The sequence below is a fragment of the Podarcis muralis genome, chromosome 8 (assembly GCF_964188315.1).
Source record: "Podarcis muralis chromosome 8, rPodMur119.hap1.1, whole genome shotgun sequence".
NCBI lineage: Eukaryota > Metazoa > Chordata > Lepidosauria > Squamata > Lacertidae > Podarcis > Podarcis muralis.
Genome location: NC_135662.1, coordinates 84,987,616 through 85,014,307, shown reverse-complemented (window position 1 = coordinate 85,014,307; position 26,692 = coordinate 84,987,616). Strand labels below are relative to the sequence as shown.

At 47.2% G+C, this 26,692-nt stretch overlaps 1 protein-coding gene across 7 annotated transcripts in view; it reads left to right on the top strand.

The window, feature by feature from the left end:
• The first annotated feature begins 340 nt into the window (after window positions 1–340).
• Window positions 341–26,692, top strand: part of ENOX1 (ecto-NOX disulfide-thiol exchanger 1) — a 273,652-nt gene continuing 247,300 nt past the window's right edge. For 6 of the 7 annotated variants that reach the window (XM_077933440.1, XM_028738095.2, XM_028738100.2 and 3 more), the window contains exon 1: window positions 341–492. The gene's annotated coding sequence lies outside the window, so the exon portion shown is untranslated. The remainder of the gene's footprint in view (window positions 493–26,692) is intronic. The other variant, XM_028738096.2, reaches the window with a different exon arrangement.

The window sequence follows — 26,692 nt, the reverse complement described above, 5'->3', positions numbered from 1 at the left end:
AGGGAGTTTTCTCTGCGCCCCCGACGCTTTTCCAGCCCGATGCCGAGCGAGGGATGCTCGCCTCCCGCAAGCCGGTGGGCGCCCCCGCCAGGTGCGCGCCTCGACGGCTGCCCTTCCCGCGCCCCTCCTCTCCGCCTGAAAGTGCGCGGCGGCGGCGCGCAAGTCCCTCCCCGGCGCCCCGCCCCGGCTGCGCGGACTCGCCGGGGCTCCTTTGTGTGCGCTTGGCCGCCGCGCCGGAATTTCGCCCCGCTCCCTGGCAGACGGCGAGCCGGAGAAGAGGGAGGGAGGGAGGGAGCGGGGCCGCCGCGGCTCCTCCTCCGGCTCCTTCGCCCAGCCTCCTGCTCCGCCGACCGCCTGCCTGCCTGCCTGCCCGCCCGGCCGCCCGCGCTGCCGCCGCCTCCACGCGCGTCGCCGGAGCCTGGCGGGCGGCTGCTCGGCTCCTGGTCGCCGGATCCCGGAGGCGCCGCGCCCCGCGGGGGACCCTGCGCGCAGGTAAGGGCGAGGGGCGGCCGGGTGGGCGAGGGGCATCGTGCCGCGGGGAGAGCGGCGGCGTCCTGCCTCGCCCGCCGGGGATGCTGCTGCTACCGGGCGGGCGGGTGACGGGGCGGGCGCCTTGCGCGGGGACAGGCGGAGGCAGCGCGCCCGGCAGCCTCTCTGCGCGGGGAAGGCAGGCAGGCAGGCAGGCAGGCAGACGGGCAGACGGGCAGCAGGCCGGGCCGGGCCGACCCCGGACGGGAGCCCCTCGCTGCCTCTCCGCGTCCCTTGCGCGCCTGCCTGCGCCCGGGCGTCTCCAAAAGTTTCTTCTCTCGCGCGCTCCGCTCCGAGCTTGGCGTGCGCCCCTGTGCGCGCAGCGGAGGCGTCCGAGGTGCCCGAGCTCTTGCGCGCTAGGAGGCACCGTCCCGGGAAGGGCTCCTGCGCTGCGCAACCGGTGGCGCCGCCGGGCTGCTCGGTCGCTTGCGGGAGAGGGCGCCGCACCTGCCCGGCAGAAGCAGGCGGCTCGGGTCCGGAGGAGGAGAGGTCCGGGCTCGGGGAGGAGAAGCCGACGGTGGCATCTTCTCCCCCTCGAGCGGAAGGTTCTAGGCTCCGTTCTGTGCAGCTCAAGTTCGACAGTCCTGGGATGCGGGGCGAGGAAACATTATTGGAACTGTTGCCCATCAGAATAGACCATCCTGGGCTAGACGACCTGACCTGCTAGAAAACCGCTTGCTCACTTTCTGTGTTCTGCGGGCTTCCAGAAAGCAGTGTTTTAGGGCTGCAGCCAGTAACCCAGATGCCGAGGTGTGTTACATTGGATGATTGTCTAATCTGGAATAATGTAGGAACACGGAAAGAGAGAATCCGCAGGACACTTAAGGAGGCACTTCCTCCATTTCTTCCCCTTTCTTGGAACGATGCCCAGGGGGGTGGATGGCTATTGCTTGGCTTCAAGAAAGAACATCTGAATTTGGGGGCTGAAAGACTAGCACAATCCTCTGCTACTTGAGCTCTCTGAAAAATTACTTAGTTTTTTTTAAAGGTTAGGTATATGCACCCCTGCACGTCATAGCTTTGTTTTGCTTTGTTTAGAAAATGCTTTGTTTAGAAAAGGCGTTATTTGTTTCCCCCTCTTAGATTTGATTGCAGCAATAAAAACCTAAAGTACTAAGTATTCATAACAGGGAAAAGCCTTTGAAATTGTGAGAAAAGTGCCTGGCAGCCAGCTCCAGAAATTATAGGTTTCGTTGGAGTGGAGCTCTTTCTGAAAGTTGGGAGGTGAGCAGGCTGGGTTACACTTTCTTTGGATGTGCTGAGAGGGCTCTAAGCTCCCTAGCAGAGCACCTGCCTTGCATGTAAAGGGCCCTGTGAATCCGTACCATGTCTGATTAAATGATGATGAGATAGCTGGGTTAAAAAGCAATCTCTACCGGAGACCAGATAACACTTTCCTTTTGAAAGTAGACAATATTGGGCAATGGACCAGCTGTCTGGCTGTGTGGTGGGCTTATTATGTTGTTAAACCCTAACGTGTAGTCTTCTCCTCTAAAGGAGACCCTATGAGACTCTAAAGTCCCATTGAAGCTGGTGCATCTAACGTCCTGGTCCTAAAGCAACTGTTGCCAAATAAATGCTTAAAGCTGGCAGACTTGTGCAAGGTTCTAAATAATAATGTAATTCTGCCCTTGCAGAATAAAGAAGAGCTGGCCAACCATATCCTTATGGACAACACTCTAGCAGGACATAAAGACAACCATGCTCTCCTGCTGTTATTTCCCAACAACTGGTGTTCGGAGGCATATTGCCTCTGATCCTGCAGGTGGCACATAGGCATCATAACCACGGATTAGTAGCCCCTCGTGTACTTTTTCATCATGAATTTGCCCAGTACTTTGTCAGTGGCCATCCTCACAATGTGTGACAATGCATTCCCCAAGTAGGTGTTGTGTGGGCAGCGCTTCTCTTGCCTGTCCTGAATGTCCAACCTTTTAGCTTTGCTCCTTCACTCTCTGTTATATTGTATGAGAGAGAAAGAGAGAGGAAAACACTCTCTAGCTGCTGCGGCTCCTCCCTCCCCCTTTCTTGTCTTTTTGCTAAATCCAAAACCCCTAAACATTGCACGCTTTCCTCGAAGGGCAGTTCTTTACCATGTAGATTGTACTTTTCCTCCTCTACTGGACAACAATTTGCATCTTTTGAGGATCAATGTGCTAAGGAACTCAAATTTAGGTAGAATGCTTTAACCAGCTATAAGCTCAAGAAAAGCTCTGCTTGGAATTGTTAACATTTTCTGTGTAACATTTGCCTTCCTGTGGGTAAAACTCTACCCTTCTGATCAGGAGCGGGCAGGTGTCCCATTTTGCCACTTGAAGTGACATGGGAAAGTGGCCCCACCACTGGTGGGGAAGTGGCGCTGGCATCAGCGCACCAATTTCCAGCGAGCTCTCGCACACTGCTCCGGAAATTGCAGCTGATGTTGGCACCATTTCTCCAGTGGTGGTGGGGGGCAGTAGGGAAAGGTGGGGTGCCCCCAGTGATGGCCAAATTTGGCCCTCCAGCTGTTTTTGGACTACAAGCCCCATCATCCCATTAACAGGACCATTGGTCAGGGATGATGGGAATTGTAGTCAGCTGGAGGGCTGAGTTATTAACTTACTGGTTCTGCTTCACACACTCTCGACCTCACCCATCAAGTTTTGACTCCATTGTAGACTGTATCACTGCCTCGTTTGATATAATTATTTGGTCAGTTGTGGTTGGGAATGTTGACCAATCTAAATGGCATATTCTGTGGATGCTGTTTCACATCCAGTGTTGACCACTGTCTTGATGTTGGCTGAATTGCTTATCTTATTTGATGCCTACTGAACATGATACTGTTGAGAGTGTTCAAAACTAAACACAGCAACTCCCATTTTCAACAGGCGTGTATTTCTTACTTGTGTCATGCATTCATTTATATGTGGCATAGTGTGTTTATAAGAAATAATAGAAAGCAATAAAAGGTTTGTGCCATGCAAGGGAAAGAAGAATTCTGTTTCCTTGAACAAGTTAGGAAAAGAGATATATTGGCTCTTTAAAAATGTATTGCTGTTGGTTTCAGTGGCCTTACTTCCAGATATTTCTGAGCTTCCCCGGTTACATTTCCAGCTCCAGGGAATTATCAAGTTCTTATTTAGCTTACGATTTTAATAATGTTTGCCCCATCTTTCCTCACCCGCCTCCTCCAGTGACCCTGTGTTGAGTTTTAGAAAGAATCATTGCCAGGCAAGCTGGGCGATAGTTCACAGGATGAGGTAATAGTATCTTGTTTCTTAGTAACCACCCACTGAGCTCAGAAAGCAGAACAATGCAAGGTGAAGCCCACCCTCTTCCTCGCCGAGTCTGAGATTTCCAAAGTCAAAGCTCATCCTCACTGGACTGAACAAAATTGGCTGAAGCAAAAGGATGCAGGGAACTTAGTGCCACAATTAAACAGCCAAAACTTCAGCTCGTTAAAGCTCAGTCCATAATCAAAGTGTCAAATTCAAAGCTTGAAACGTAAACATATGCAGAGTTTTATGTTTTTCTCCAGCCCTGCACATGGAAACAAAATTAACACTGTACGTACGCATGGGAGATTCATGTATTATAATAACATTCGTATTTAAAAACAAACTGAAGTATCAGCTCAGTAGAAGGAATTTATTTACTACCTGCGTAAGTGAAGTAATATGTACATTGGAAATTCATAACATGCGTTCTGTCCCTGTTACCAGGTGCCGGTTTATATACAATGGTGTTGTGTTCTTCTTTCTTTTCGGTATACCCCTCCGGCACCCTCTCTGTTAGCCCCTGTCACAAACTCTGTGTGTCCCTGTAATCCTGTCTCTCCATTCTCCTTCCCCTGACTTGGAGCTGTGGTTAATACTTCAAACCTGGTACACATCTTCCACACATTTGTGGGTGCATCTTCCTTTGGTTCTTCCGTGTGTGTGGCCTGCATTGGGTGTAGAGGGGGGGGGCTCTCCCATTTCTTCTCCTTGAACCTGGGCCCTCTTACGATACGATAATCTTTATTGCCATTGTCCCATACAGAACAACAAAATTGGAAAAATAAATAAATCTACCTAAGATATTCAAAACCAGCAAGCCTGCTATCCCAGCTATCCCAACCTGGTTAGCCCCCTAAAAACTCTGATACCCCATTTTTAAAATGCAATATACTCCTATAGAGACTCCTTACACTGCGTTTAAAACCAAAATCACATCTGGATAGAAACTGTTTCTCAGGCGGCTAGTCCTAATCTTTTTTTTTTTTTAAAGATATTTATTGAAGTTTCCAAAAAGTTATATAAAAATAAAAAAGAACAAAAATACAAACAAAACACAGACAACAACAAGTATAATTTCAATCCCTTATTTTCTTATACCTTACTTTCCCGACCTCCTCATACCTCCCCTTTCTGTATTCCAATTTCTAATTATTTAATTCAGCAAATCCCTCTCATAATTTCTAAACCAACATCATTCTAACATTCAATAATTTTACAATGTTTCTTAAGATAGTCCTTAAATTTCTTCCAATCTTCTTCCGCCGTCTCTCTTCCCTGGTCTCGGATTCTGCCGGTCATTTCTGCCAATCCCATATAGTCTATCACCTTCATCTGCCATTCTTCCACGGTGGGTAGATCTTCTGTCTTCCAATACTTTGTGATGAGTATTCTTGCTGCTGTTGTAGCATACATAAAAAAAGTTCTATCCTTCTTTGACACCAATTGGCCGACCATGCCCAGGAGAAAGGCCTATGGTTTCTTCAAAAAGGTATATTTAAATACCTTTTTCATTTCATTATATATCATTTCCCAGAAAGCCTTAATCCTTGGGCATGTCCACCAAAGGTGAAAGAATGTACCTTCAATCTCTTTACATTTCCAACATTTATTATCAGGCAAATGATAGATTTTTGCAAGCTTGACTGGTGTCATGTACCACCTATATATCATTTTCATAATATTTTCTTTTAAGGCACTACATGCCGTAAATTTTATACCGGTGGTCCACAACCGTTCCCAATCAGCAAACATAATGTTATGACCAATATCCTGTGCCCACTTGATCATAGCTGATTTAACCGTTTCATCCTGTGTATTCCATTTCAACAGCAAGTTATACATTTTTGACAAATTCTTAGTTTTTGGTTCTAACAATTCTGTCTCCAATTTTGATTTTTCCACCTGGAAGCCAATTTTCCTGTCTATCTTATAAATCTCCATTATTTGATAATAATGGAGCCAGTCTCGCACTTTATCTTTTAATTTCTCATAACTCTGCAATTTCAGTTTATCCCCTTCTTGTTCCAATAATCTTTATAACCCTGTACCTTCTTCCAGAAGGCAGAAGCTGAAAGAGAACTATGAGCCCACCTTGCTGGCCATGGATCCAGCCTTACCAAGGGGCTGGTTGGAGCAGGAGACAGCAACCTTTTTCAGCCGTGGGCTGGTCCACCGTCCCTCAGACCATGTGGTCGGCCAGACTATATTTTATGGGGAAAAAGAACAAATTCCTATGCCCCGCAAATAACCCAGAGATGCATTTTAAATAAGAGGACACATTCTACTCATGTAAAAACACGCTGATTCCCGGACTGTCCGTGGGCCAGATTGAGAAGGCGATTGGGCCGCATCTGGCCCCTGGGCCTTAGGTTGCCTACCCCTGGGTTGGAGCGAGGGAGGCATTTGGGGTCGCATCCGGTTCCCCCCACTTTAAATGTTAGGGTCTGGTTTGGCTCCTGCCTTAGCCAGTGCTAAAACTCCAACCGGAGGAGACTTTGATCCTGAGCCGTGCAGTCATTTGATATAAATCATCTGTTTTCATTCTTTTATGTCTGAGGCTTGAGATACTAACCAGGAAAATGTTTCTTGGCACTGGGCTGTAGGTTAACTTCACATGCATTTAATGTGCATTGCTATTGATCATGAAGAACAAAGGCAGGCATTTCATACGATGTCCTGTCAATCAAGCCCAGCAGCTGAGTTTTCTGGTTGCCAATTTGCAGCTGCTTAATGGTCCTGAGACTGTAACCTTCTAGGGACCTTGTGCTTGCAAGCGGAGCTGCTTGTTTAAGCAGCGCTAGAAATTCCCCAGGCGTGTTTTGCGACTTGCCTGGGTCCAGTCGCGACTGTGGCCATGTTGGCGACAGACATCTCCACCTGGCTGATCCCTCCAGCTTTCTTAAGCAGGTAAGCAGAAGAGTTTATTTATAGCATTTATATCCCACCTTTTTCTCCAGGGAGTACATGGTTCAGTGGGTCTCCTCTGAGTAAAACAACACTCTTTACTTTTATCAGAATTGGAACTGTGCCTTCTGTTCTAATGTCTAAATAGCTGTCCCAGGAGTCTGCTGTTCAGTAATCACCCAGTTCAAAGTTGGAGTCAACAATCTCCACGGATTTGGTGGAGTGTCAGGCCTAATGAGCAGAGCAGCTTGTTCCCGGCGATCGTGTAGAACTTTACACGCCACTTGAGCCAACTGCTGCCAGGGAGGCATCGCTTCTAAAACCCACCATTGAAGGGAGAAGATGTTCCAGAGCTGGAGGCATCTGGAAGGTCTCTCCCTTCCATGGTGAGTGGTCCATTCTGAAGAGCTGAGCGCCTCTCATGGCTGCCTCTGTGCTGCCTAGTCGTCCTTCAGTTTTCTGCATGCTGAAGAATTGGCCTGTGTCACTGGGTGTCTTAACCACAAGAGGGACCGAACTCTTAGGAGTGCTGCATTTGCTTGGACTAAGCCACCACTGGAGCGAGATGCCTGCATTGCAGGATTAACAGGGTCCCTTCCAGCTCTCTAATTCTATGATTCAGTCTGTTTTTGACCCCAGAAATACCTCTTCTGCATCTCTCCTGCGTCACTTTATTTGATGAAAAGGGGGGGGGGGGAAACGAGCATGGTGTTTTCACTATGCTGTTAACATTTTACCTCAGATCCATAGATGATTTAATTCAGTGAATGTTAAGCAGCATGGAGGTGGGCAGGGGTGGCAACTTGAGTAAAGTATTGGGGGGGGGGCAGGTAAGCTGCACGTCATGTAATTGATCACATGACGTGGTGCATGCGCACCATTTCAATGGCAATTCCACCCAGACTGGCTGTGGCAACCCAAGTGAGATTCATATTTTAGCATTTTCTTTTTCCTGTCTTCTCCTTTATGTCAGATCTTTCCAGAGATCCTTTCCAATGAAAGTATAGCCTCTCACACCACAACCTCCACTGGTTACAAGTTTCTCACCAACCCTTGAAATATTCTACCTGAAGTGGGAGCCAATTGAAACTAAATCCTTCGAAGACAGAGGTCCTATGGCTAGGTTGGGATGGCATGGGGATGAGGGACCAACTCCTTTCTCTTGCGGGGGCCCAATTAGTGCCATTGCCTTCCGTTAAGAGTTTGGGTGTAATCCTTGACGCCTCCCTTTCCATGGAGGCGCAAGTTACAGCAACAGCCAAGGCGACATTTTTCCACCTTCGCCGCATCAAGCAGTTGGTCCCTTACCTTTCCCGCCCCGACCTGGCCACAGTGATCCATGCGACGGTCATCTCCAGGCTTGACTACTGTAATTCGCTCTACGCGGGGCTGCCCTTGAAGCTGTCCCAGAAACTCCAGCGGGTGCAGAATGCTGCAGCGAGGCTCCTCACGGGGTCTTTGCCATGGGAGCATTTTCACCCAGCCTTCTCGGCAGTGGCGCCTGCCCTGTGGAACACCCTCCCATCAGATGTCAAAGAAATAAACAACTATCTGACTTTTAGAAGACATCTGAAGGCAGCCCTGTTTAGGGAAGTTTTTAATGTTTGATGTTTTATCACGTTGTTATTATTATTAATTATGTTGGGAACTGGGGAAACCCAGCCAGATGGGTGTGGTATAAATAATAAACTATCACCACCACCACTACCACCATCATGAATTGGACTGCAGTGGTCAGGGCCCAGGGCCCAACTTCATTTGCTCCATGGAAAACCATGAGCAGGACCAGCTTACAGATGCCCCGTGTTGGACCCCAGCAGCAACGTAGTCCTTATTCCCTGCCTGCTGCAGTCAGTCACTTAAGCAAGTGTTGGTGAGGAGCAACAGCTGCTTGCTCATCTGCCTTCCCTCTCCCTTGGTGTGGAGGATGTGGAGCTGCTGCCACAGGTGATGGCATGGTGCTGACTGCAGGGGCCATTCAGTCCTCGTTGCTGCTCAGAGAGAGAGACACCAATGGCAGCAGAAGCTCTTCAGTCTTGTAGTGCCTGATGCTAGTCCTGAACACTAGGTCTCTGGGAAATCGTCTGCATGTTGAAGGACAACTTCTGCACGTCTCAGATGATGCCACTGCCAGAGTTTCAGCTTAATAAAAGAAACCAGCATGGTATTCTACACAAGCAGAGGTGGCTCAGTTATGCTAGTTTTAACAGTTTTGCTCTTTTACATTTCCCACAAAGTTCTTCAGGTATCGGGATGCTGAGTAATGATGAAACCAAGGAAATAATGAGCCGCATGCTGCTGTGATGGCCTCATCAATTGATTGAAATTATTGAATTTATTTGCTGCAGCAAAAGAGGGATCCAGTATAAAAGGATGGGCAGCTGTTTCACGTGGCAACACCTTGCCTTCCTGTGTATACAAAAGCATGTACAATGTCAGGTATAAAATGCAGTTTTTTCTTTATGGAGCAGCCACACATTTTCCTACATGAAGGAATAACACATGACCTGGCTCTGATGCAGCGTTAGAAACTCAGATATATAAGCTAATTGCCAAATGGCACCGTAAATCTAGATTACAGTCGCCACAACAGAATGTCTAGGCACCATTTTTACTATTATTATTATTATTAGTAGTAGTATTTTCATTTCTATTCTGCTTTATATTTTAAAGGAAAAAAATCCCAAGGCAGTTTACGACGCATTAAAACACCTGATAAAACAATCCAGAATAAAACAATTTCAAGCATCAAGGAAAATATTCCAGCTCCTTCTACTTTTCCCCATATTGATTTACCTGCTCAATTTATATAGCTGCACCATAGCCAGGGTGGTGTATTGGTGAGAGTGTCGGACTAGAAACTGGGAGATCAGGGTTCAAGGCCCCACGCTGTCATGACACTCACTGGGAGACCTTGGGCCAGTCACAGCCTCTTAACCTACTTCACAGGGTCGTTGTAGGGATCAACTGAGAAGGGGGTGAACCATGTACTCCCTGGAGAAAAGGGTGGGATATAAATGCAATAAATAAGATCTTCTGCTTACCTGGAGAGGCCACCAGAGATCTCCAGGTGGTTGTAATTGGACCCACGCCAGTCGCAAATTGTGCCTGACGCCTGGGAAATTTTGAGCAGTGCTCTGATAATAGCTCAGAAAGAGTGATCTAGACCTATGGCCCAACGGAGGACCATGCAGAGGAAGAACCAGCAATGACTATGTCAGACTCTCAGTCTCCTTTGAACCTTTGCTCAGTTAACAGCACCCTTTTGAGAGAATGAATCTCCAGCCCTTTCTGGCTCAGCACCTGATCTAGTTTCAGCTCGGACTCAGGTTCCAGCCACTACACCAGCCGTGGCTTGGTACATGATCAAAAAATGGGGATCAAAAGCATTACAGTAATTCAGCCTGGAAGTTCCCAGAACATGGATCACTGTGCTCAGGGTCTTCCTACCCATGAAAGGTCTCAACCGAAGCTCATAAGAAATGCTGTGCGACTACTTCTGGGTCAAGTGGCGAGCCTGTTCCTTCCAGGGGAGTGGCGCTCCATCTAGAACACCAACTTCCTGGACCTTGGAACCACCAACATACAGTGCCCTAGTTTCTCACTATTCATCCTCAGTAGGGGTACTCATGTTTCTGTGAGTAGAACAGGCTTAACAGCATTTTGCTATATTAATTAAATCCAAATATAAGATAATGGAAGTGGTTTAGCAGAACCATTCAACAAAATTTGCAGTACACGAAGACAACTCTGAACGCCTTTCAGAGATGCCGCTTTTTCAATTAACTCTGTGTGCCATGATGAACACTCAAAATCTTGGGTGAATAATGTGTGACACACGTGACTCTGTAGCCACGATCTCTTGGATGAGTGGCTCACTGTAATGAACACTGTACTTCTAGGGAGGAGGCACATTTATCTGTCTAAACAGAAAGAGGGGCCATAACTCTTGTTGACACGTGCTGCACAAAGCAAAGTTGTGACACCAGTCAAGCAGTGGCTCAATGCCAGGATATAAATATAACCAGTGCGGAGCTATAATTTGCATTTCTCGCTCCTTGATGAGAATGCCACTCAATAAGTCCTCGTTCTTGTGAACAATGTGCCTATGATTGCAGGCTCTTTTCCTGGAATCTATGCTTCCTTGTCTGATACCATGAGACATGAGCCCTAAGGGACTTAGGTTGGGAGCCTCTTCATTGAAGAAAGGCCAGCAAACCTATACATCCAGACAGTGCCAACTCCATACAGCTATTGTACCATAACTGTTCCATAACTGCTCAATCATACGGCACTCCCAATAACTTGAGCTAAAGTGTTGCCACTATTCTCAAGTGGAGAGAGATCCACTTTGTTATTTCACATTAAAAGGTAAAGGGTAAAGGACCCCTGACAATTAAGTCCAGTCGCGGACAACTCTGGGGTTGTGGTGCTCATCTTGCTTTACTGGCCGAGGGAGACGACGTTTGTCCGCAGACAGTTTTTCCGGGTCATGTGGCCAGCATGACTAAGCTGCTTCTGGCAAAACCAGAGCAGCGCACGGAAACACCGTTCACCTTCTCGCTGGAGCGGTACCTATTTATCTACTTGCACTTTGACGTGCTTTTGAACTGCTAGGTTGGCAGGAGCTGGGACCGAACAACGGGAGCTCACCCTGTCATGGGGATTCGAACCACCAACCTTCCGATCAGCAAGCCCAGTGGCTCAGTGGTTTACACCACAGCGCCACCCGCGTCCTGTGTTCACATTAACTGCAATTGACTCTCCCATGGATGGGAAAACAGTTTTTTTTTGGGGGGGGTGAGTTTGGGGGAACAAAAGGCAGAAAGGGAAATAGTTAAATAACACTCCTCCCTACCATTCTCTTGCTCTTGCAACCTTGAGGGTGTTTTTCATTTAAAAATTGTGAACAGTTTCCTTTTGTAAAAAAGAGCAAAACACCCTCCGTTGTACGAAAGGAATCGTACAAGGGAGTGCCATGTGTAGTTTGGCCCCGAGTTGAAATGTTAACCAGGTTCCTCCACCCTCCCTTGAAACCCATTTAAAAGTTATTTCATAAAGATTGTTTAACTAATTGGCTTAACAGACAACATCTGATCCTGATAAATGGGCCATTGGCAGGTGATAGAACTGTTACTGCTGCACAACATAAAATGGTTTTATAACCCCTTAATTGGCAGGCCTTTTAATTTAGGCTGCGCTGGTATTTCTCCCCATATCTTCCTGTGCGCTATGGGGTGTGTGCTCATGGGGCGTGGTGATACTGCCTCCATAGAGCTAAAGATTGAAGGTGTGAGGTGGGGCTGCAGATCTGTAGACTTGGGGCAAGAGCTGTTGCAACTACATTAGGCATTGGGTCAAAGAAGTAGAACTCAGTTTAGTTGAGGGTCACTGCAGCATGCCTTAGAACAGGCAGCCCCAAACTCGGCCCTCCAGCTGTTTTGGGACTACAACTCCCATCATCCCTAGCTAGCAGGACCAGTGGTCAGGGATGATGGGAATTGTAGTCCCAAAACATCTGGAGGGCCGAGTTTGGGGATGCCTGCCTTAGAAAGGCTATAATCCTATGCACCAATCCTTAGATTGGGAAGTAAGCCTGACTGAATTTAGTGGTACTTGCTTCTTAGAAAACATACAAAGGTTTGGGCTCCACAGGATAGCATTTCTGACCCAATCCTGTTGCAGCTGCTTGGGAGGGAGGCAAGCAGTGGTCCTTCTTGTATGGGATTTCAAATCTCTGCACTTCTGTGCCGAAGTTGAATGGATGTGTTTCAATTTCACCCTATTTGGGGCTTATTTGATCTCTGCTTTGACTGGGTAATAGCTTATTTCATTTTTATTGTTTTAAAATGCACAGAACTCCTTGAATTTGCACTCACATCTATTGTAACATGACCTTTTTTATTCCAAACACCCCATGTGTCTCGTGTTCCTGTCTTTCTGATTAGTCAATTTAGCCATTGTTGGTACATTTCTGTTCCTCTCCTTTCATAGTTGCCATAAAGTTTTGCCCTTGTGAAAATGATATATGAAATAGCATTCCTATGCTTTAGCTTAATTTTTTCATAACTGACAGCAAAAACAACAATGGGTCCATTTTTAAATTAAAATTAAATCAAAACCAGTAATCCAATAATTTTTGAGAGCTTGCAAGTCCAGAACTTTGACTCTACTGGACGTGGCTTGTACGCTATGTCCATGTTAGCTTGACTGCTTCTTGTATCAATGCTTGGTGCAGCTTCAAGAAAGTGCTTTGGGGAACCCGTAAACCTCTCAGAGGTTTGTCTCACCTGCGCTTTCTGGACTTGCCACTGCTGACCCGCCTTGCTATACTTCCTTGGCGCCATTCACACACCTGCACCCAGAGAGTGGAATTCAAATAAGCATTGCTTGCAGCAGACCCACTAAGTTAGGTCAGGTCATTTAAGTGGGTCTGCTCCCAAATACATCTTCGTTGAATACCACCCAGTGTTTCAGTTGTATCTTCCTCTCTCTGGTTAGTGGAGCTCCATGAGGCTAAACGGCCTTATTGTGTAGAGACCAGAGCGTACGGCATTCAGGGAGGCATTTATTATGATAGATGGCTGTGTAAATTGTTGAACAGGGAAAGGAAAACAAAGGGAGATGTCGACAAGGCTTAATTATAACCATTTAGTTCCTCCAGTGTTTGAAGAAGCTCCTAATATTTCTGAAGATCTGTGATGTGTTCCTGCTAGGTGCTGCAGAAGACCTTGGGGTTAAAAGGCTTTCTGACCTTTGTATGGACTTTCTCAGGGACGCGGGTGGCACTGTGGGTTAAACCACAGAGCCTAGGGCTTGCTGATCAGAAGGTCGGCGGTTTGAATCCCCACGACGGGGTGAGCTCCCGTTGCTCGGTCCCTGCTCCTGCCAACCTGGCAGTTTGAAAGCACGCCCAAAAGTGCAAGTAGATAAATAGGTACCGCTCCGGCGGGAAGGTAAATGGAGTTTCCGTGCGCTGCTCTGGTTCGCCAGAAGTGGCTTAGTCATGCTGGCCACATGACCCGGAAGCTGTACGCCGACTCCCTCGGCCAGTAAAGCGAGATGAGCGCCGCAACCCCAGAGTCGGCCACGACTGGACCTAATGGTCAGGGATCCTATGGACTTTCTCAATGACCATGACTTACATTACATTTGCTGTGTCCCAACTAATGGACCTATTTATGCCGAAGTGACTGACGATGTGGACGTCATGTATGGGCAAGATCCACCTAATGTAGATAAGCACAAGGGGGCTTATTCCCTCTCCTTTCCTCATCCCTCGCCCAAATTGGCTCTAGCAGGGAACAGTGCACCAAGGAGGGGGCTCTTTCCATGTGGCAGGCTGATGTGCTTGCGCAGACAAAATGTTCCATCTTCTGTGATTAGCTTGGATGGACCTTCTTTTTTTAAAAAAAGTTTTGAATTGTATGATAAAGTTATGCTTTGCTGGGACTTAAATTTTTATAAACTTAGCTTGCTTCTGCTCATCGTCAGTTACACTGGTTTCATGCTGTTCAGCCCGATGTGTCTGATATCTCAGGAGGAGGTTGAAAAAGCTAAACCAGACCATGTCATTACCGAGGAGGCAGGTTTAGTCGTTGGTTGAGGACTATCCCTGCCTCCAGGTCTGGTCCTGACCGGAAGGATACTGGAATCAGCAAGGGAAACCCACATGACCTGAAAGTGTTGCTGTGCAATGCCAGGTCAATGATGAATAAAACCACTGCCATCCACGACATGATTGTGGATGGAGGATTTGACCTGGCATGTGTGACAGAGACCTGGTTGGATGAGGCAGATGGGCCTGCCCTTGCCGCTGCTTGCCCACCAGGTTTCTCTTACGCACAGCAACCCAGGTCATGTGGGCGGGGAGGGGGGGTTGCAGTGATTTTTAGGAAGTCATTAGTCTGCACCAGGCGTCCTATTGGGAAGACCCAATTTTCTGAGTGCATGTTCTGGAAGTTGGGCAATAGGGGCAGTACAGGATTCCTATTGGTGTACCGACCTCCCCACTGCACCAAGGATTCCCTGTCCGAGCTGCTTCAGGTCGTGGCGGATATGCTCCTGGAGACACCTAGCTTGGTTGTCCTGGGGGATTTTAACATCCATGCCGACACGACCTTACAAGGGGCCGCTCGGGACTTCGTGGAAAGCATGGCCTCCATGGGGCTGTCCCTGAATAAGTTTGGCCCAACTCATAGCCGCGGACATGCCTTAGACTTGGTGTTTACCTCTACAGATGTTGGTGATCTGACATTATCTAAAAGCGAAACAAAAGAAGTGCCATGGTCAGATCACTTCCTGGTGCAACTGGACTTCTCCGCGACCCTTCCCCTCTGCAGGGAGGTGGGACCGATTCGGATGGTCCGCCCCCGCCACTTAATGGATCCAATTGGCTTCCAGAGAGTGGTAGGGGATGTTTTATCCCAAGTTGATGGCCTTTCAGCTGATTCCCTGGTGGCCCGCTGGAATGCGGAGTTAACCAGGGCTATTGACTGTCTGGCTCCGAAGCGCCCTCTCCGATTGCATGGAGCCCGGACAGCCCCGTGGTTTTCCCCGGAGCTGAGGGTGATGAAACAATCGTTGAGACGGCTAGAGCGCCGGTGGCGGAAAACTCATTCTGAATCAGACCGGACACGGGCTAGAGCTCAACGTCGAGCCTACCAAGTGGCAATGGCGACGGCGAAGAGGGCCTTCTTCACCGCCTCCATTGCATCTGCAGAAAACAGCAGCAGGAGACTTTTTCAGGTAGTTCGCAATCTATCGGAACCACCTGCACCACCGGGGCCTGGTAGGGACCCCAAGATCTCCTGCAATGCTTTTGCAAAGTTTTTTGCAGATAAAGTCGCTCAGATTCAGAAGGAGGTAGACTCCACCGTGGGAGCAGGGCCAGGGTGGGAGAGTGCTAGAGTTCTGTCTGGTCCTGTTACATGGGATCAATTCCAATCTGTTACCTCCGAGGATGTGGACAGGCTGCTTGGACAAGTGAAACCGACCACCTGTCTCCTGGATCCTTGCCCATCCTGGCTGATAAAAGCGAGCCGGGAAGGGCTGGCGATGGGCTCTGCGGGGTGGTGAATGCTTCCCTCTATGAGGGAGCCTTCCCAGACCCGCTGAAAGAGGCGGTCATTAAACCGCTTCTTAAAAAAACATCTTTAGACCCAGCCAATTTGGCCAACTATCGCCCAGTCTCAAATTTACCATTCTTGGGCAAGGTGATTGAGCGGGTGGTTGCCAGACAACTCCAAGCACGCCTGGAGGATGCGGACCATTTGGATCCCTTCCAATCGGGATTCAGGCCTCACCATGGGACTGAAACTGCCTTGGTCGCGCTGGTTGATGATCTCCGGCGGGCTAGGGACAAAGGTGAGAGCTGTTTCCTAGTTCTGCTGGATCTCTCAGCGGCCTTTGACATCATCGACCATAACATCCTTCTGGACCGTCTAGAGGGGCTGGGAGCTGGGGGCACTGTTATACGGTGGTTCCGCTCCTTTCTCCTGGGCCGTGTCCAGAAAGTGGTGGTGGGGGATGAGTGTTCAGACCCCTGGGCTCTCACTTGTGGGGTGCCTCAGGGTTCCGTCCTCTCCCCCATGCTTTTTAATATCTATATGAAGCCGCTGGGAGAGATCATCAGGGGGTTTGGGCTGGGTGTTCATCAGTATGCAGATGACACCCAGCTCTACCTCTCCTTTAAATCAGAACCAGTGAAGGCGGTGAAGGTCCTGTGTGAGTGCCTGGAGGCTGTTGGAGGATGGATGGCGGCTAACAGATTGAGGCTGAATCCTGACAAGACAGAAGTACTGTTTTTGGGGGACAGGGGGCGGGCAGGTGTGGGGGATTCCCTGGTCCTGAATGGGGTAACTGTGCCCCTGAAGGACCAGGTGCGCAGCCTGGGAGTCATTTTGGTCTCACAGCTGTCCATGGAGGCACAGGTTAATTCTGTGTCCAGGGCAGCTGTCTACCAGCTCCACCTGGTACGCAGGCTAAGACCCTACCTGCCCTCAGACTGTCTTGCCAGAGTGGTGCATGCTCTGGTTATCTCCCGCTTGGACTACTGCAACGCGCTCTACGTGGGGCTACCTTTGAAGGTGACCCGGAAACTGCAATTAATCCAGAATGCGGCCGCTAGACTGGTGACTGGGAGTGGCCGCCGGGACCACATAACACCAGTTCTGAGAGATCTGCATTGGCTCCCAGTACGTTTCCGAGCACAATTCAAAGTGTTGGTGCTGACCTTTAAAGCCCTAAACGGCCTCGGTCCAGTATATCTGAAGGAGCGTCTCCACCCCCATCGTTCAGCCCGGACACTGAGATCCAGCGCCGAGGGCCTTCTGGCGGTTCCCTCACTGCGAGAAGTAAGGTTACAGGGAACCAGGCAGAGGGCCTTCTCGGTAGTGGCTCCTGCCCTGTGGAACGCCCTCCCAGCAGATGTCAAAGCAATAAACAACTATTTTACTTTTAAAAGTCATCTGAAGGCAGCCCTCTTTAGGGAAGTTTTTAATGTTTGATGCTGTACTGTTTTTAATATTCAGTTGGAAGCCGCCCAGAGTGGCTGGGGAAACCCAGCCAGATGGGCGGGGTATAAATAATAAATTATTATTATTATTATTATTAAGCTGCTTGCAGGCACAAATATAGCAAGCCCAGAACTTCTGCCAAAATCTTCTACCACTGTTAAGAATCAGAAATTCTGGTGATGATGATGATGATGATGATGATAATTCATTATTTACACCCTGCCCATCTGGCTGGGTTTTCCCAGCCACTCTGGGCAGCTCCCAACAGAATAATAATAATAATAATAATAATAATAATAATAATAAAGCGATAAAACATCAAACATTAAAAATGTCCGTAAACAGGGTTGCCTTCAGATGTGTTTGAAAAGGATAGTTGTTTATTTCCTTGGCATGTGATGGGAGGGTGTTCCACAGGGCAGGCGCCACTACCGAGAAGGCCCTCTGCCTGTTTCCCTGTAACCTCACTTCTTACAGCGAGGGAACCGCCAGAAGGCCCTCACCGCTGGACCTCACTGTGCTGGCAGAACAATGGGGGTGGAGACGCTCCTTCAGGTATACTGGGCCGAGGCCGTATATTTGGCTGGCCAACTTTTGTTTGCAATGCCCTAGTTTGGTTTATACTGGTGTGACCCAAAACACATGGAAGTTAAGCCCATTTATTCAATAGTAGGGAGCTCTCAGGCAAGTGAGAAAGGTCTGTTGAGTTTGCACCCTTTCAGACCCCGAACTGGTGTGGAACAAATGCACCTGTGACTGTTACTTCATTTTGCAGCTGTCGCCTCCCTTTGCAGCTTTTGGGAGTGTTTTCGGGCTATTCTCAACAAACCTGAAATGGTGACAAGAGAGAGGCCTTTGCAGTGGTGGTTATTCGCTTATGGAATTCTCTCCCCAAAAAGACTTGCCCTGGCACTTCCATCTGTTCATTGCCAGGAAAATGGCCTTTGGGTGACTTCTGACATCTGTTCTGCTGCTGCTGCTATCTGATCAGTCTTAAAGGTTATCATGTTGTCACTGTTTTGCCTTACTTAAGGATTACAATTCTGCAGCTTGCCTCTTTGAGGAGGGCAGTGTTATTACCTGAACAAGGTATTACAGAAACTTAAAACAAACAAACACCTGGTGGTCTTTGGAATAAAGCATTGTAACGTGGTTTTAAATGTTTTTTTTCCCCCCTGGGCGAAACCAACTTAATAGTTGGTGTAATTAACGCATAGTAAATCATCTCCACGCCAGGAAAAAAACCCCTGTAGTTTTTATTCCCCAAGAAACCAATTTCATGTCTTACTGTTCATGTGTTCAAAAATAGCTTCCCTGTTCACTCAAGATGCTTGTGCAATGTTTTGCGAAGGGCACTTCAAATACAGCATAGAAGTGTCTCATAGACTTGTGGAGCGGGGGACCGGGGAGGACTTTTTCTACTTGATGGACTAAATTTGACACTTGGGTGAGACTGGGGCTGTTCGCCTTCCAAAACCCCTTTCGCTCCAACCTTAAAAGGGAAGTGGGAGGAGGCTTGCAAAGTCCCCGAGACTGGGCACATAAAGGGAATCTCCTCCCTCGGTTGCCTCCGTTGAGTGATCCCACTGGGAACAGGATTGCACAGCCAAGGCAGTCCATGTCCACTGATGAAGGCTGATGGGTGGGTTCGCATGGTGCTGGGAAAATGGCCTGATGGGCCAAAAAGGACCTCTCTGGCACCATGAGCTAGAAAGGCAATGGGGACGGGCACCTGGTTAGCTACCCAATATTCTGATGAGCATTGGGTAGCTAACCAGGTGCCCGTCCCCATTGCCTTTCTAGCTCAATATTAGCTACCCAATATTCTGATGAGCGGGACGCGGGTGACACTGTGGGTTAAACCACAGAGCCTAGGACTTGCCGATCAGAAGGTTGGCGGTTCGAATCCCCGCGACGGGGTGATCTCCCGTTGCTCTGTCCCAGCTCCTGCCAACCTAGCAGTTCGAAAGCACATCAAAGTGCAAGTAGATAAATAGGTACCACTCCGGCGGGAAGGTAAACGGCGTTTCCGTGCACTGTTCTGGTTCGCCAGAAGCGGCTTAGTCATGCTGGCCACATGACCCGGAAGCTGTACACCAGCTCCCTTGGCCAATAAAGCGAGATGAGCACCGCAACCCCAGAGTCGTCCGTGACTGGACCTAATGGTCAGGGGTCCCTTTACCCTTTACTTATTCTGATGAGCATAATGTATTCTGGCCGTCTCCTCCCTGCAGTACTGTTGTACCCAGCTGTCCCCACTGCTTACCACTCTCTCGCCTGTCCTGCCGCACTCTGCGCTCCCCTGTTGCCGCTCCCACCCTCTTGCACTCTCTGTCTGTCTCCACTGCCATTGGACGCTGCTCAGTGTCTAAGCCAGTCGTAACACATCGCATATAAACAAAAGTCTCTTGCCTATTCTGCCGCACTTCCAACAAACTAAACATTAGTTTTGCTCTCTTGTGAATTATTTACCCTCTGTGCAGAATCCTAAGTGGGGTTTCCTTCAGTGAGGCAACATCAGAAAAGTTCTGCCTTGTCTTGTGTCCAGAACATGTGTGTTTTTGCGCTACTTGCGCTCTTATTTTCGGAGGGAATTGGTTCTTCCTGCAGGGGACTGCAAACTGTCACTCTCCCAGTGCAAAGTCATACTGCTTTTCGTCTACTACGTGCAATACCCCAGTTTTCTTGTGTCGGAGGGGAAAAGAGTGGGTTGCAAGTTATGTGATGTGTGAAATAATAAGCAGTTGTTTTTTTAAAAAAGAAAATATAGCATGCTTAAAAAAAAGTCAGGACATTCTGCTATATTTGGAAAGACTCTTTTTGTTTTTGTCTTAAACTTTTTTTTATCAGTAAAACTGTTAAATAGAACTGAATGTTGACATGAAGGGTAAGGGGGAAAGTGAAGTTGCATTTGGAGAAAATGGAGTTTTCCTCCAAATAAGTTGGGTAAACAACACCACTTCCATTTTCCCCCTCCTGAAAAAGCTGTGATCTTATCTCTGTAATTGAAAATAATCCTCCAAAGGCACTTTTTAACTAGAGTTACACAATCGCCTTTTAAATCAACTGTTATCTTCCACTGAATTTCACCGCGAATGCTACTGCTTGCACTTGGGACTTGTAGAACAAGCCAGGCCCAGCAACCGAAACAGGTGAAATCCTTATGCTAATCATAGCGCCTCTTACCAGTCCTGGAGTGCAGAGAAATAGTTTTGCCGGTGTTGCCGTTATACGTTGAATTTATGTCAGCATGTCTTAACTGCTAGTTCTTGCCAGGCAGAAACACACGGAACTCTTCAGTCTGATACTGATTTTTTGTGTGCTTTGTAAGATTTTAGTTAGAAAGGCAGTACTGAGTCCTAGAACATCCAAAAGTTCTATTGGCTTATTTGACTCCGATATAACTTGTGAATGTTCATCCACGTCCCAAACACTTTGCGTTCCCTGGAAATACTGTATTTTTCTGTGTATAAGACGCCCCCATGTATAAGATTTTTAAATCCAAAATTAAGAAATTAAGTTGTTTAGCTTTTTGGGGGGTTGGGGGAGGTCACTTCCGCCAATCGCTCACCCGCCTGCCTGCCACTGCCGATCGCTTGCCACAGCCACTGCAGATCTCACACCTTGCCGCAACCGCCAATTGTCTGCCCTCCTTGCCACAGCCACCGATCACCCGCCCAATTGCCGCTGCCAATCTCCTGCTTGCAGCTGCCATTAATCGCACATCCCCCCCCCCCCGCATTCACTGTCCGTGTATAAGACACCCAATGTTTGCCTTTTTTATTAAAGCAAAAAGCATTGTCTTATACATGGAAAAATACAGTAGTTTGTTAGGGCGGCATTCACACAAGGAGCTGATGATTTCCTTGAATATTTCTAATCCATGCTGTATCCGTTCTCTCTCCCTCTATGGTTTCTTCCTGAAACTGGTGCAGAACAACCAGCAAAAGGCAAAGGAAGAACTGATTTGTCCTGCTCCTCCATTTGTACAATCTCTCTTCCTCCATGGGAGGAATATTTCAAATATCATGGGATACAGTGGTACCTCGCAAGACGAATGCCTCGCAAGACAAAAAACTCGCTAGACGAAAGAGTTTTTGGTTTTTTGAGTTGCTTCGCAAGACGATTTTCCCTATGGGCTTGTTTCGCAAGACGGAAACGTCTTGCAAATTTGTTTCCTGTTTCTTAACACCGTTAATACAGTTGCGACTTGACTTCGAGGAGCAACTCATAGAATGCGGTGTGGTAGCCTTTTTTGAGGTTTTTAAAGACTTTGGTGATTTTTGAAGCTTTTCCAAAACTTTCCTGACACCGTGCTTCGCAAGACGAAAAAAATCGCAAGACGACAAAACTCGCGGAACGAATTAATTTCGTCTTGCGAGGCACCACTGTATTTGAATCAGCCAGACTGGATTCACTTAACATGCAGCGATTGCTATATGTTGGTGTTAGAATCACTTGCTTCTCTTCTGTTTTTCTTTTTGTTAAAATAATAGAAGTGATCCCATTAATAGTGGCTGACTGGCAATGAAGGTGTGAAGCCAAGGCTTTTCCTACTTAAAGTAGGCCCACTCTAATTAATGAGCATAACTTAGAGAATGTTCGCAACCGCAATCTTCCTTCTACCCTGGACAGCAGGACCTGCCACTCTAAACTTCCTGGATCCCTTGTTAGGATATTTCTTACTCCACTTGTTCCCATGTCTTAGGAACCTGGTTGTAATCAACTGCTGAGTTAGGGCCAAAGTAGATGCGATACAGCAGAAATCCATGAAGAGGTTATTTTTCAGATTTTGGAATTCCATTGCATTCTGTTTCTATTGCACGCTATGCTGAGTTTTGTCCTCTCTCGCCTGTGTCGCTGAGAACTCTTGCGCTCTCGATCATTTGTTCTCAATACCCAGAGATGTAGTAAAATTTCCAAAGGTAGGATTCTAACCGTGTTATCTTGGTATGACTGCTGCAGAGTGCAGATCTGGCTGCCTTGGACTGTGGTAAAAATGAATGATTGTCAAGACATCTTCTTTAGCCATTCATGAAACTGTAGAACAGAGGCTTTCTGTTTTATGATACTGGCGGACAGGCTCACATTCTCGGTGATGGTTGCATCTATTGCAATTGCCTGTTGGAATGAAAAGTGGGGAGACCTATTGGGTGCTTTATTCAAGATGAAGTCTTCTCCCCAGGATCTAATTTTAAAAAGAAAATGCTTACCTAGTGTCCTTGGCTTCATGGGGAGTGCTACTTCCTGATTTTCTGAGCTGAGGTGCTCAAAGGAAGACATGCCTGCAATGTTGTTTACATGTGCTTGGGAGGAACATGTGTTTGGGATGGAGGGACATGCATGATATTACCCCAATTTCAGTGATGGTAGGATGCAGAGACCTGGCCATGGCGGACGAGTACATTTCCGAGCACAATTCAAAGTGTTGGTGTTGACCTTTAAAGCCCTAAACGGCCTTGGCCCTTATACCTGAAGGAGCGTCCCCACCCCCATCTTTCTGGACATTGAGGTCCAGCGCCGAGGGCCTTCTGGCGGTTCCCTCACTGCAAGACGTCAAGTTACAGGGAACCAGGCAGAGGGCCTTCTCAGTGGTGGCACCTGCCCTCTGGAACGCCTTCCCATCAGATGTCAAAGAAATAAACAACTATCTAACGTTTAGAAGGCATCTGAAGGCAGCCCTGTTTAGGGAAGCTTTTAATATTTTATGAATCATTGTATTTTAATATTCTGTTGGAAGCCGCCCAGAGTGGCTGGGGAAACCCAGCCAGATGGGCGTGGTATAAGTAATAAATTATTATCATTATTATAAATTGCCATGGAAGAGGAGGCTATTTATACATTGCTTTTTGCCCCTAGCCAAAGGCAGGGTTCCTGGGTACTCATCTCCTTTGTGCACTCATCTGCTGTGCATTCCGTTGCTCAACAACAAATCGGTGCATAATAACCCCCCCCCAATGATTTGATCACGGATGAGGATACTGATCTGACATGTATTACTGAGACCTGGGTGGCTGAGCTTGGAGATGTTGAGCTGACCCAGCTGTGCCCACTCAAATGCTCAATGCGGCATCATCAGCGGCTGTGATCTGTAGAAAGTCCAGCTGTATCCCTAGGAAGCCCCTCTATCTTGGAGCTGGCTGTTATTGTGTTGTGGTAAAAAGGTAAAGGGACCCCTGACCATTAGGTCCAGTCGTGGCCGACTCTGGGGTTGCAGCACTCATCTCGCTCTATTGGCCAAGGGACCCGGCGTACAGGTCATGTGGCCAGCATGACTAAGCTGCTTCTGGCGAACCAGAGCAGCGCACGGAAACGCCATTTACCTTCCCACTGGTGCGGTACCTATTTATCTACTTGCACTTTGATGTGCTTTTGAACGCCAACCTTCTGATTGGCAAGCCCTAGGCTCTGTGGTTTAACCCACAGCGCCACCCGCATCCCCTGTGTTGTGGTAGTTCCTTTGAAATGCTTCATGGGAAATGATTGATAAATGAAATAAAGATTAAATAATGTGAGCTTCCCGAATAGAGATCAGGGAATTATCCAAGGCTCAGCTCTTGTGAAGCCAAAAGGAAGGTCTCATGAAGTACCTTTAATTTATGTCCATCTTTTGCAGATCTGTGAGCTTTTAACTTGGATTCTGGAATGGATTGCATAAAACCTTCCCTCATAAAAAAAAGAGAGAAACTTCCTCCTTTTTTTGTTAGTACTTCTGTAGGAATAAGCCTGGGTAAGGCCAGCCAACGAGACTTCCCTTAACATGAGAATTATGTACCAGTGAAATCCTAAGGTGTGGTGTTTGGGCTTTTGTGACTAGGATAAGGAAGAAGAAACTATGTAGGAAAATGCATTTGAGCGCCTACGTTTTGAGAGATTCTTTCTTTACTTTTCATGCAGTTGTATTTTGAAAGACAACACGATCAAATTCAAAGTTCCATTTTTGAAGGCTCAATGTATTCATCTTGGACGGGGGGAAATATTAAAGGTGCCCATTTCTTCTTTATTTTTGCATGTTGCATACGGCAGATGGCTGAATTATCCCAGAATGTCTTTCTTTTGATTTTTCTCTGCAAAAGGTCACTGGTAATTGTGTGTGGGTCATTGTTTTTAATCCTTTTAAATAGAGATGGTAAGTACCAAGCTTGTAACAAACAAAGTTCCAGTCAGGCAAGCAGTTTTTAAATTCAGAGCAAGCTACAGAAATGCTAGGAGTAATCTTTTGTGCCCGTCATTCATAAATTACAATTAAGTAGTATATACGGTATATCCCCCTCCAAATTAGACTAATCACACTGGGTAGTTTAGCACCATGGAGAGTGATTTCATGACTGAATATGGGTTCAAGGTTGAGGTTAGATTCATTTTATTAGGCCTCAAGCCTATTTTGGCAGGAGCTGATTTCTTAATGTATGAAAGGAATGAATACCTTTTAATTTAATAATGAAAAAGTACTGAAGGCTTCAGAGTCAGCACTGATAACTCCTTTGTTACAAGCATAATTAAATGTGAACTGACTGCTGTTTGTCCTCTGTGAAGCTCTGAAGTAGTAAGAAATGCCATTTCAGAGGTCATCGTTTTAGAGGACAAATGTGGTCATTTAAGTCTGTTCCACCATAGCCATCCACTTTAATCCTGACTTAAAACAATTCCAATGATATTGAGTAGTATTTCAATGGACACATGCAGTCCACAATTATTATTATTTTTAAAGTGAACATCATCACCATGTTTAATGTGGAAATATAGTGGAAATAAGTTTAACTCAAGAGTAGACCACTGAAATAAATGATACTGACTAAATTGGGTTTGTTAATTTCTGTAGGTCTATTCTGAGTAAAACCTCCTCAAATAACACCTTCGTGTATATTGTACCCAAACATGGAATCTATTTTCTGTAAAAGTCCTCATAGGTTTATAGCTGCGCCAGACATTTCTGCTGATTTTAAGGTTTTGAATGCAGACATCGTCTTTCCTTCCCAGTCCTGCACCTGCAATTGACGACAGCCAAGAGGTCTATTTGATGTTAAAATACAATTGTCCGTCTTTGGGGTTGCATGGGCCTTATGTTCTTTTATTGACACCATCTCCCCAAGGAAGGAGATTGACACCTGTGGTCCTTTTTTTGGTAAATGGAAAATGCCTCTCTCATCCCTTCTCTCTTCCTGTGCATCTCCAACTTCTCTGTTGAATTTGTAGATAATTGTTAATTAAATAGAACACACACACAACACACCAATGTTTGAAATTAGTCCAGCACCAGGTTCATTTTGCAACTGAGGATTCCCCGATTCCGAGCACTTCCAGAAGTCTAGTTGCATTATATGGTGACTGACCGAGACTCAAGATCAGGAATAAAATTGCCACTGCTGATCTCTGAGGAAATGTCTCCCTGCCCAACTCCCAAGAGAGACTGATGCTGCGTCAGGCCGGCTGAGAGGTGATGTGGGGCAGGCCGCCTGTCAGCTGGCCTTGCAGATCAGGCAGGCGGGAAGCCAGCATTCTGCAATGCAAAGTACAGGGCTGCTTCCTGCTTGCTGATCTGCAAGGCCAGCCGATAGGTGGTGTGCGGCACGAGGGCTCTCATATATATATATATATATATATATATATATATATATATATATGCATATATGTGTGTGTGTGTGTGTCTGTGTGTGTGTATGTATACGTATATGTATGTATATATGTGTATGTATATATATATGTATATATAAAGGTAAAGGTACCCCTGCCCGTACGGGCCAGTCTTGCCAGACTCTAGGGTTGTGCGCTCATCTCACTCTATAGGCCGGGAGCCAGCGCTGTCCGCAGACACTTCTGGGTCACGTGGCCAGCGTGACAAGCTGCATCTGGCGAGCCAGCGCAGCACACGGAAACGCTGTTTACCTTCCCGCTAGTAAGCGGTCCCTATTTATCTACTTGCACCCGAAGGTGCTTTCGAACTGCTAGGTTGGCAGGCGCTGGGACCGAGCGACGGGAGCGCACCCCGCCGCGGGGATTCGAACCGCCGACCTTTCGATTGGCAAGTCCTAGGCGCTGAGGCTTTTACCCACAGCGCCACCCACGTCCCTTTTATATGTATATATATGTGTGTGTATATATATGTGTGTGTGTGTACACACACACACACACACACACACACACACACCCCATTTCCAACAATCATTTAACATAACTTCTTATCTTATACAGTGGTACCTCGGGTTAAGTACTTAATTCGTTCCGGAGGTCCGTACTTAACCTGAAACTGTTCTTAACCTGAAGCACCACTTTAGCTAATGGGGCCTCCCGCTGCTGCCACACTGCCGCCAGAGCACGATTTCTGTTCTCATCCTGAAGCAAAGTTCTTAACCTGAAGCACTATTTCTGGGTTAGCGGAGTCTGTAACCTGAAGCGTATGTAACCCGAGGTACCACTGTACAATATTTTAGACTTCCGTCAACAAGCTCTGAAGATTTTCCATTCTTTATCACTTGTTCTGCA